Source organism: Zeugodacus cucurbitae, chromosome X (assembly GCF_028554725.1).
Source record: "Zeugodacus cucurbitae isolate PBARC_wt_2022May chromosome X, idZeuCucr1.2, whole genome shotgun sequence".
NCBI classification, from domain to species: Eukaryota; Metazoa; Arthropoda; class Insecta; order Diptera; family Tephritidae; genus Zeugodacus; species Zeugodacus cucurbitae.
In genome coordinates this window covers 1846957-1859734 of record NC_071672.1, presented here as the reverse complement: position 1 = coordinate 1859734, position 12778 = coordinate 1846957, and the positions used below count along the sequence as shown (strand labels likewise).

The window sequence follows — 12778 nt, the reverse complement described above, 5'->3', positions numbered from 1 at the left end:
ACCCGAATGCGGGGAGAGTGATATTTGTCACTCAATGTGGAGTTGCATTGCAACCGGGTGCCGGCCGGGATAATTTTCATATAGGTACTAAGTTTATGAATTCATACAAGTAAAAAATTTTCATATAGATACTAAGTTTATGAATTCATACAAGTAATTAATTTTCATATAAATACTAATTGTATGAATTCATACAAGTAATTAATTTTCATATAAATACTAATTAATTTTTATATAAATACTAAATAATTTTCATATAGATACTAAGTTTATGAATTCATACAAGTAATTAATTTTCATATAAATACTAATTGTATGAATTCATACAAGTAATTAATTTTCATATAAATACTAATTAATTTTTATATAAATACTAATTAATTTTCATATAAATACTACATAATTTTCGTATAGATACTAAGTGTATGAATTCATACAACTAAATAATTTTCATATAAGTACAAAAAATTAAAAAAAAAAAATAAATGTTAAGCTATTTTTGATGTTGTAATATTTCTTATAAGCATAATGCTCGTAGAAAATGATATAAATTACTTGCGTATATATGAATTTAAAACTTTTATATGGTTAAAAAGATTTTTTCCATACGATTTGGGGTTGGTGAGGTGTACGTGGCAGAAAACATATATGTTGTATGAAACTTTGATATTAGTACTTGTATGAAATTGCATACTTAGTACTTATATGAAAATTTTTTTTCATATAAATATAAAAGTATTTAAGTGTAATATATAAATGAGAGCAAAAAAATTTATTCCTGGTTTGCTACAGTTGGTTTAAATAGAAATAATTTTGTTAATAATGAAATGTTATTAATTGAGATTATTCTTCTATACCTAAGATAATGTAGTCGTTTTTTTTTAATTTAACTTTTTTTGAGGTTTGTTCTTCTATTCACATAATATATATGTGGGTAAAGAATAAAATTCAATAAAGTTAAATATTTATATTATTACGCTCGAATACTTTCATATCATATATGAAATAAAATGAAAAATAATTGAATTTGAAATTATTAATTTCAAATCAAAAGAAAAACGTATATACTCTTAAAAAAAGATATATACACTATATGCATTGAAATAAAGTAAAATGTATAAAAAATGATATTATTTGAAAGTTTAACAAATACAAGAAGAAACATCGTCCTTACATTAATAATTATATTATATATGTATAGAGAACGAAAATTCTTTCTCACGATAAGATACAATCTCAAAGTCCGAATAAGACCGCAATAAATAATACAATAATATGAAATTAAATGAAATGAAGTGAATTTTTTAATCAATCGTAGTAAAAGAAATTTCATAATTATTTATTGTCGCGATTTCGTTCTTCTTTGCATTTTGTATATGTCGTGTACTTAATTTTCAAATATTGAAAATATCATTATAAAAATTTATATAGTATAAAAAATATTATTCTGGTTGATCCTGCCAGTAGTTATATGCTTGTCTCAAAGATTAAGCCAAAGTGAAACCGCAAAAGGCTTATTATATCAGTTATGGTTCCATAGATCGTTAACAGTTACTTGGATAACTGTGGTAATTCTAGAGCTAATACATGCAAAATAAACACGGACCTTTTGGAACGTGTGCTTTTATTAGGCTAAAACCAAGCGATCGTAAGATCGTTATATTGGTTAAACTCTAGATAACTTGCAGATCGTATGGTCTCGTACCGACGACAGATCTTTCAAATGTCTGCCCTATCAACTTTTGATGGTAGTATCTAGGACTACCATGGTTGCAATGGGTAACGGGGTATCAGGGTTCGATTCCGGAAAGAGAGCCTGAGAAACGGCTACCACATCTAAGGAAGGCAGCAGGCACGTAAATTAAACACTCCCAGTTCGGGGAGGTAGTGACGAAAAATAACAATACAGGACTCATATCCGAGGCCCTGTAATTGGAATGAGTACACTTTAAATCCTTTAACAAGGACCTATTGGAGGGCAAGTCTGGTGCCAGCAGCCGCGGTAATTCCAGCTCCAATAGCGTATATTAAAGTTGTTGCGGTTAAAACGTTCGTAGTTGAATATGTGCTTCATACGGGTAGTACAGCTATAATTGTGGTATGTACATTACCTTATGTATGCAAGCGTATTACCGGTGGAGTTCTTATATGTAATTAATACAATGTATTTTTTATATATCCCTCCTATTTAAACCTGCTTCAGTGCTCTTCATCGAGTGTTGTTGTGGGCTTAATTCTGGTACCACGGGGAGTAGGAGCCCTTGGAGTTCGCTCCAACCTACTCATGCGGACTGGCCCCTCGGGGAGTATCGTGGTGGTTGTGGTTTAATACCCGAATGCGGGGAGAGTGATATTTGTCACTCAATGTGGAGTTGCATTGCAACCGGGTGCCGGACCCAAAGTACGGCAGAGGTTTTAGATACTCCTCGAACCTCACCAAGGTGGTTAGTGTGTCCATTCCACACGCCAATTGGTACTGAATAATGCATTGCATTTTTCGGGGCGCTGATCATCGCATTGATTTGATCCGCTGTGCTTTTGAGCACCGTGAGGTAAGGCCGTCGTCGGCAGGTACTCACGTTAATATTGGCTTTAGATGTCCCTCTAATTAAAGAGCCGAAACCACATGGTGATATATTTGCATATAAGTACTAATTTATTTTCATATAAATACTAATTGTATGAATTCATACAAGTAAATAATTTTCATATTAATACTTATTGTACGAATTCATACAAGTAAATAATTTTCATATAAATACTAAATAATTTTCATATAGGTACTAAGTTTATGAATTCATACAAGTAAAAAATTTTCATATAGATACTAAGTTTATGAATTCATACAAGTAATTAATTTTCATATAAATACTAATTGTATGAATTCATACAAGTAATTAATTTTCATATAAATACTAATTAATTTTTATATAAATACTAATTAATTTTCATATAAATACTACATAATTTTCGTATAGATACTAAGTGTATGAATTCATACAACTAAATAATTTTCATATAAGTACAAAAAATTAAAAAAAAAAAATAAATGTTAAGCTATTTTTGATGTTGTAATATTTCTTATAAGCATAATGCTCGTAGAAAATGATATAAATTACTTGCGTATATATGAATTTAAAACTTTTATATGGTTAAAAAGATTTTTTCCATACGATTTGGGGTTGGTGAGGTGTACGTGGCAGAAAACATATATGTTGTATGAAACTTTGATATTAGTACTTGTATGAAATTGCATACTTAGTACTTATATGAAAATTTTTTTTCATATAAATATAAAAGTATTTAAGTGTAATATATAAATGAGAGCAAAAAAATTTATTCCTGGTTTGCTACAGTTGGTTTAAATAGAAATAATTTTGTTAATAATGAAATGTTATTAATTGAGATTATTCTTCTATACCTAAGATAATGTAGTCGTTTTTTTTTTTAATTTAACTTTTTTTGAGGTTTGTTCTTCTATTCACATAATATATATGTGGGTAAAGAATAAAATTCAATAAAGTTAAATATTTATATTATTACGCTCGAATACTTTCATATCATATATGAAATAAAATGAAAAATAATTGAATTTGAAATTATTAATTTCAAATCAAAAGAAAAACGTATATACTCTTAAAAAAAGATATATACACTATATGCATTGAAATAAAGTAAAATGTATAAAAAATGATATTATTTGAAAGTTTAACAAATACAAGAAGAAACATCGTCCTTACATTAATAATTATATTATATATGTATAGAGAACGAAAATTCTTTCTCACGTTAAGATACAATCTCAAAGTCCGAATAAGACCGCAATAAATAATACAATAATATGAAATTAAATGAAATGAAGTGAATTTTTTAATCAATCGTAGTAAAAGAAATTTCATAATTATTTATTGTCGCGATTTCGTTCTTCTTTGCATTTTGTATATGTCGTGTACTTAATTTTCAAATATTGAAAATATCATTATAAAAATTTATATAGTATAAAAAATATTATTCTGGTTGATCCTGCCAGTAGTTATATGCTTGTCTCAAAGATTAAGCCAAAGTGAAACCGCAAAAGGCTTATTATATCAGTTATGGTTCCATAGATCGTTAACAGTTACTTGGATAACTGTGGTAATTCTAGAGCTAATACATGCAAAATAAACACGGACCTTTTGGAACGTGTGCTTTTATTAGGCTAAAACCAAGCGATCGTAAGATCGTTATATTGGTTAAACTCTAGATAACTTGCAGATCGTATGGTCTCGTACCGACGACAGATCTTTCAATTGTCTGCCCTATCAACTTTTGATGGTAGTATCTAGGACTACCATGGTTGCAATGGGTAACGGGGTATCAGGGTTCGATTCCGGAAAGAGAGCCTGAGAAACGGCTACCACATCTAAGGAAGGCAGCAGGCACGTAAATTAAACACTCCCAGTTCGGGGAGGTAGTGACGAAAAATAACAATACAGGACTCATATCCGAGGCCCTGTAATTGGAATGAGTACACTTTAAATCCTTTAACAAGGACCTATTGGAGGGCAAGTCTGGTGCCAGCAGCCGCGGTAATTCCAGCTCCAATAGCGTATATTAAAGTTGTTGCGGTTAAAACGTTCGTAGTTGAATATGTGCTTCATACGGGTAGTACAGCTATAATTGTGGTATGTACATTACCTTATGTATGCAAGCGTATTACCGGTGGAGTTCTTATATGTAATTAATACAATGTATTTTTTATATATCCCTCCTATTTAAACCTGCTTCAGTGCTCTTCATCGAGTGTTGTTGTGGGCCGGTACAATTACTTTGAACAAATTAGAGTGCTTAAAGCAGGCTCCAAATGCCTGAATATTTTGTGCATGGAATAATGAAATAAGACCTCAGTTCTACTTTCATTGGTTTTTAGATCAAGAGGTAATGATTAATAGAAGCAGTTTGGGGGCATTAGTATTACGACGCGAGAGGTGAAATTCTTGGACCGTCGTAAGACTAACTTAAGCGAAAGCATTTGCCAAAGATGTTTTCATTAATCAAGAACGAAAGTTAGAGGTTCGAAGGCGATCAGATACCGCCCTAGTTCTAACCATAAACGATGCCAGCTAGCAATTGGGTGTAGCTACTACTATGGCTCTCTCAGTCGCTTCCCGGGAAACCAAAGCTTTTGGGCTCCGGGGGAAGTATGGTTGCAAAGCTGAAACTTAAAGGAATTGACGGAAGGGCACCACCAGGAGTGGAGCCTGCGGCTTAATTTGACTCAACACGGGAAAACTTACCAGGTCCGAACATAAGCGTGTAAGACAGATTGATAGCTCTTTCTCAAATCTATGGGTGGTGGTGCATGGCCGTTCTTAGTTCGTGGAGTGATTTGTCTGATTAATTCCGATAACGAACGAGACTCAAATATATTAAATATATGCTTTCAGGATTATGGTGTTGAAGCTTATATAGCCTTCGTTCATGAGTTCATCTTGAATGTGCAAGTGTTTGAATGTGTTTATATAAGTGGAGCCGTACCTGTTGGTTTGTTCCATTATAAGGACACTAGCTTCTTAAATGGACAAATTGCGTCTAGCAGTAACGAGATTGAGCAATAACAGGTCTGTGATGCCCTTAGATGTCCTGGGCTGCACGCGCGCTACAATGAAAGTATCAACGTGTATTTTCTAGACCGAGAGGTCCGGGTAAACCGCTGAACCACTGTCATGCTTGGGATTGTGAACTGAAACTGTTCACATGAACTTGGAATTCCCAGTAAGTGTGAGTCATTAACTCGCATTGATTACGTCCCTGCCCTTTGTACACACCGCCCGTCGCTACTACCGATTGAATTATTTAGTGAGGTCCGGACGTGATCACTGTGACGCCTTGTGTTTCACGGTTGTTTCGCAAAAGTTGACCGAACTTGATTATTTAGAGGAAGTAAAAGTCGTAACAAGGTTTCCGTAGGTGAACCTGCGGAAGGATCATTATTGTGTTCCTATCCGTAAAAATTATAAAAAAACAAACAAACACAAAAAGAATAAAAAAGAAAAATTATTTTTTTTTCTTTTCATTCATTTATTCAAATGTTTTTCTTTTTTTTCTTTTTTTTTACTCCTTGTATTGTAGTATAATGAAAATTATATCGGATACATGGTATTTGAACGCAACAAACCTTTAAACATATATAGTTGTACTTATTATTTATGAAAATAATATAAATGATAAGTTAATTTGTTCTCATTAACGTGTGTAATTCCTTAAAAATTTATAGAAATTAACTAAAATGTAATAAAAAAGGAATTACTGTTTTTGTTGGACTAAGACATGCGCAACTTGTAAATGTTTGGGTTGAAAATTACAATTTATTGAAAGATGTTTTAAAATAATTTATATAACATACGAAAACGAAATGTAATATAATTGTTATTCTTTCAATAAATTAAAAACTCTTGACGTTAAATTAAAATAAACAAAAAATTATCACTCTAAGCGGTGGATCACTCGGCTCATGGGTCAATGAAGAACGCAGCTAACTGTGCGTCATCGTGTGAACTGCAGGACACATGAACATCGACATTTTGAACGCATATTGCAGTCCATGCTGTTATGTACTTTATTTAATTTTAAAGTGCTGCTTGGACTACATATGGTTGAGGGTTGTAAGACTATGTTAAATTATTATTAACATATTCTTTTAGGCAATTAATAGAATTTAAGCACATGGTATATTACTGGATTGTATTTTTCAATCCATAATATTAATAGCATAAAAAGAAATATAGAAAATATATTCTTGAACACCTCATATTTGAACGAAATTTTATAATAAACTAGCGTTACCCGGCGGACTTCTCTACGCAAAAAATTTATTGCTTAAAAGATTTGATTTCTTAACACAATAATGAAAAATAAAAGCAATATTCAATTTAATACAATTGTATACACAACATTTTTTGTTTTATTTTGTGGTGCATAAATAAACAAATTTTTCGTGGCTCCAACTCTCGAACATGCAACGTACAGTTGACCGTGAGAAAAGCAAGCTTCCTCTAAATTAACTCCACACACCTGGAGCGTTTGCCTTTGGGCTTTGTTGACGGTCATAGCAAAAGATAGCCGAACAGGAAATTGAAGGCGTTTAAATTCGAATGGCATGTCCGTTGGTATTAATGGGATGCGCGGTATTAGTACAATTTTGCTTTGCCAGTAAGAATTGTTGCTTGAATTAAATTTGGCATCAATTTCTTCACTGAAAGTCTCGTCCCATTACAAAGTTTCGGTGCATTAAGATTTCGAAGAAGTATAATCGATGAACCAACTTTCAAATTCAAATTATGCGGTGGCATGCCTGGTGGTTCCAAAGAATTTAAAAATTCAACCGGATAAATGACTACGTCTTCATCATTCATAGCAGTATCAATGGATTTATACGTTTCCGAATTACCTGGTAATTTTTCCTGGATGTGGAAATTGATTTCATTGACATTGACATTTTTTGGTGCTAAAATTGCACGTTCTCGTAACCAATCATGGTTATTATAATTTTGAGCAATATTTGGAAAAACGCGATCAATGAGTTCTTCTTTTGATGATACAATTATTGAAAATTATTCGGTAACGTGATAAAGCAATTTTGATCACTTGCCATTTTTCCATCGCCAATCTTCAGCAATTGCTTTGAAAACTCACGTGCTGAAGAATCATTTTGAAAACGCACACGCATTGGTCGTCAACGAAAGCATTTGTACGTGTGCCCACAAAAATGAACATTTCAAACATGCATTAATTTCATCAGCTGGTATTGATCTCGGAATAACAGGCAACGTTTGACGAAAATCACCAGATAACAATATTAATGCACCGCCAAACAGCTGTAAACTCCGTCTCAAATCTTGTAATGTTGGATTTAAGGCTTCCAAAGATTTTTTATGGGCCATTGGACATTCGTCCCATAAAATAATGGATGTTTGTTTCCAGAACTCCTTGAAATATTGCATGTTGGTGTTTCAATTGCTTGCATGTTCAATGGTAATTTCAAGGCGGAATGTGCTGTGCGGCCGCCATCAAGTAATGTAGCTGCAATTCCGGAAGAAGCAAGTGCCAATGCGATTTTTTGTTCCGACCGAATCGTTGCCAGTATTAATGAAATCAAAAATGTTTTTCCAGTGCCGCCAGGTGCATCCAAAAAATATAATCCACCAGTGTTGTCATTGACAGTTTGCATCACTGTGTCATATACATATTTTTGTTGATCATTTAATTGTGGAGTATACGTTTGTACGAACGCACGCAATTCATTACGATCGAATTGCAGTTCGCGTTGCAATTCTCGTTCAAATAAATCATGCATTGGACGATTTGGTGGAGTCAATTCTAATTGCCCTAATGCCTTATTTGCAATCGTAAAGCACAAATCTTCCATCATTATCAAGGCTTCATTATACATTTCCAATGTCAGCAGCAATGCAGGATCATTGGAACGATGTCGAAGTCGAATCAAAATGTCTTCAGCCATGAACTCTTTGTATTTATTCCACAATTCCAGTGGATTTGATAGAAAACATGTTGATATTATGATCGCAAATAACATACGAATTTGAATTGGTGGAGAAACAATTGATGCATCACGAAGCGTAGCATCCCAATGCGTATCATCTTCCAGCAAATGCAAGTGTTGACATGTTTCACGGTATGTTGCGCACAATTGACCATTAACAGTTCGTAAATGTTGGAATGATTGAGGTCCAAGTATGTTCACCAACAAAAGTCGCAAGTAAAAACATTCAACATTAGCTGGACTAACTGTATAAATGCGTCCCAAAGCATCTGTTCGAAAAATACCTGGATAACCATCAACAGGTGTGCCTTGTTTGCGACGTTGAAATTTTTTTGTTGATGCATTCCATGTGAAATAGTGAGGCACTTCCGAATATAGCAAAGTCCTGGAAAATTCATCAGTTTCACATAACTGGAAATAAGCTGTCAGTGTAGTTACTGGTGGCTCTATTACTCTTTGTTCGGCATTTGCAGCAGTGTAGTAAACACGTTGGCCGTTTTCAAGATGAACTGCCAAATGTACAACAACCGGATGTCTGTCATGAATTGGAAACGATAAAATACGCCATACAGCCTCATTCTTACTAATATAGCGCCCCATTTGGTACTGCAAAATTTCGTTATGATTATTCTCAGGAGCCACTCCAAAAACAGCCATATCGCTGCCCTTATTCACATACTTGCAAATATATTTGATTGATTTTACAGAATTGCAATATTCTACGTTGATGTGAGCGTTGAACATTTTTGACAGCATCGGTGAGTACGGAACTATCCACCGGTTATCGATTTCAACATCTTGATTTTTAATTTTAATTACAGTTAATTTACCGTTGTCTTCAGTTGATCGTCGACGATACTGTGATATCCATCATCTCCTGTAATTGTTTCAGCAATCAATTGCTTTGGAAAACGTTTCGAACATTTACCATCAATCATACAAAGTGAATTTCGATTAATATCACCACAGGGACCGTGAATCATATTTTTCGTGACAACTTCGAATAATCCTGAGTCGATGGTTTGATCTGGAATTTCGGCCGATATGATGGTATCAATCATATCAGGGGTTATTTTGTTTACGCACCAAATCAAAATATGTGCGTGAGGTAAGCCTCTTTTTTGCCACTCTATGGTATACATAAAGCACCGCACTTCTCCAAATACACGGAGTTTGACAATCAGATCCATTAATTTTTTCAATTTTTGATGGAATACACGGGCAGTTATGTCATGCCGATCTTTTGGCACCTGACCATCAAGTAAACAATCAGACACATCGACCCACTTCGGGTTGCACGTAAATGTTATGAATAGATCCGGTCGTCCATAATTTCGTACATATGTCATCGCATCTTGCGTATATTCATGCATATGAGGTGGGCTACCAACATATGATGATGGTAAAATTGTTAAACGGTCGATATCATTCACATTTACATCATTGATTATTGCGTCACGCAAATGTATGTATTCCTCTGATCTTAATCGGGCTTGATTGTAACGGATGAAATTTAATTGCTCACTTTAAATTTTGGCGTACATATCGACGCTATATTGATGCGAAAGTTGATTGCATCGCAAAAAAAATTTGTTTCTTGAGGGCGAATCATCAATCGGTACGAATAAAAATTCATCGCACTGACTTTTTTTGTTGATTCCTGACCTGTATTGCAAAAATTAATTAGCGAATGAAAATGAGATATAAATCATATTTAGCACATTCGCGTAAATTGCGGGAATTCCCGTCATTCATGTTTCCTTCAATAAAACAATTGCGGGAATTCCCGCGCTATTTGAATAGGGCTTTTCTACCGTCAAAAATGGTTCACTTCTTATCACTGCACATTTTTAGTGTTGGTAAAGTCGTGAACTACCATCCCTGACAGGCCAACCGCAATTCAAACAAATTTAATTTGGGGAATCCCCATTCAAAGTTAACGTGCCAGTAATTTGTGGTTTGTTGAGGGGAAGTTTCAATAAAACAAAATGCGGGAAATCCCGACAAAAGTGCATAGGAAATTCATGTGGTAATGGCGGGAATTCCCTAATTTGTTCAGACTATTTAAAAAAATTAACCTGTAGAAAAAAAGCGGGAATTCCCGCTCTTCAATTTTGTATGGAAAAATTAAGTGATTATCTGGCAGCCACCCGGTAAATTCAAATGAACGCGAACGTGTTAAACAAAATAAAATGTATATGTACCAGTTGTTGGATTTATCATTGGTATGTTGATGTGATAGCCATCGTCCCCTCTCCAAAACAAAATGGGGTATTGCAATGCATCATAACAGCGATGGAGTTCTGAAATAAGTTGTAAATTCTCATTTCTACGATACAAAACAATGTCTCGTGACTGAAACTGTTCGCCAACCACAACAATGGCTACTTCATCAATCGTTGGTGCATTGAATCGTCTGGTGTGCTCCCCAATTGGTGTTTTATCGGCTTTTATTATGATTTTGTGGCCATCGGAGGGCATCCGTTCCAGTGCCACTTCAAAAAATATCACCAATTCATTGTGTTGATGAAAAAATGTTTGCAATTCATTCACGATTGATCTTCTCGTATTCGTCGAAATTGCACAGCGCTTATTTAATTCACGATTCTCCTTCATCAATGAAATATATTTGCAAAAATTTATGATCACCATCTGGTAATGGTAGCAAAGACCCAGCTCTATGGTATATTTGACCTTGAATCTGTAACGGTCGAGAAATATATGTAGATGATAACGGATCATAATTTCTAAAAACATCGAACACAGGGACGGCACATAAATTAAAAATGATATTGCTAATTCCACATGAAGAAATCACCTTAAACGTCGGCATAAATCCATCTTTTATAATATTTGTAGCTCCAAAAGATGTCATTTGAAAGCATGAATTGTATTTTTGAATATTTATGAGGAAATGCTTTGATGTTGGCGAATTACCAAAAACCAATGAATGCAAAAGTTCTGGCGGAAGTTCTAGCACCGGTAATTTGACTTTCCCACCAGCACAACACAGGCGTTTCGTTTATGAATTTAAATGCTTTGAAATTTATACATTCTATATTCATCTGGCCAATGTAGGCATACATGCTGTAATCAATGGTGGCATCGTAATTGAAAGCCGCGTGTTCCATTTGACGTATATCATAAACGGACGTACGCCCACGACGGTTTCTTGGTGCTTCACTATTATCCAAGTAAGTTCTCCGTCTGTGTCGTTGTGTTTCCATTTCATTTCGTCGAACACGATCTTCTTCACTTTATGATCTTCGATTTAACGCTGTAGCATTTGATTGACGTGAACGTCTGCCAATCGTCTTGAACGTGGCATTCTTTCAGTACAGTGTATAACTAATTGAATGTAAAAGCAATACATTGAAAATTATTTCTAGAAAAAATTATACATTTAATTCAAACTTCAATGGGTGTGCGTGGAAATATGAATTCACATACACTCACACTGGACATAACCTCAATTGTGCAAATAAAGAAAACACTCACCGGAAAATGAGATCAAATTAAAATTGTGAAAATTAAGTAACGCTGGCACTTGAACTATATATATAAAAATGAAGCAATTAAAATACAATTAAAAAAGAAACACATGGTTAACACTCACCAAAAGTATGTTTGTTCAAAATGAGAGCAAGATATAAAAGAACTCAAAGCACATAAGAAAACTGTCAACTGAATTCCAATGACAGCAAATTAATATTCTGTTCGCAATGAGAGCACGATGGAAAATTGATAAATCGTATTGAAAATACTTGATTTTGGTACAGTGTATTTACTCACAAAAAATGTCAAACTCAGGAACGGCTGCACAGATTCCAAACAAACTTCACCCAAACCACCTCCTTATAGGTAGGAACGAACTCTAAAATTTTTGTGTCAATCGATTCGGCGGTTCTTGAGTTATAAGATTACCAAGGAAATGTAACTTCTTTGTATATATATAGATAACAATGTTAGTATTCCCAAAAAGAATAAAATTTCAATATTATTTCAAATAATATATACATTTAGAGGAACGTCTAGCATAAAATATTATTTTATTCTAGGATTGCCTTAAATGTAAAAAAGCAAGAAAATAATATTGTTGTTATAATGAAGTAGTACCCGGGATGAAAAGATTGAATATTTATTATTAAGAAAATTATTGGTGTTAAGAAATAATTATGTATGTTTCTTTAAAATAGCAAAAAGATAAAATATAAAATAAATATAAATATTTTTATA

At 33.5% G+C, this 12778-nt stretch overlaps 1 pseudogene; it reads left to right on the top strand.

Annotated features, from left to right (window-relative positions):
- The first annotated feature begins 6466 nt into the window (after positions 1-6466).
- On the top strand, positions 6467-6645 carry LOC128923196 (5.8S ribosomal RNA; annotated as a pseudogene).
- The last annotated feature ends 6133 nt before the right edge of the window (positions 6646-12778 follow it).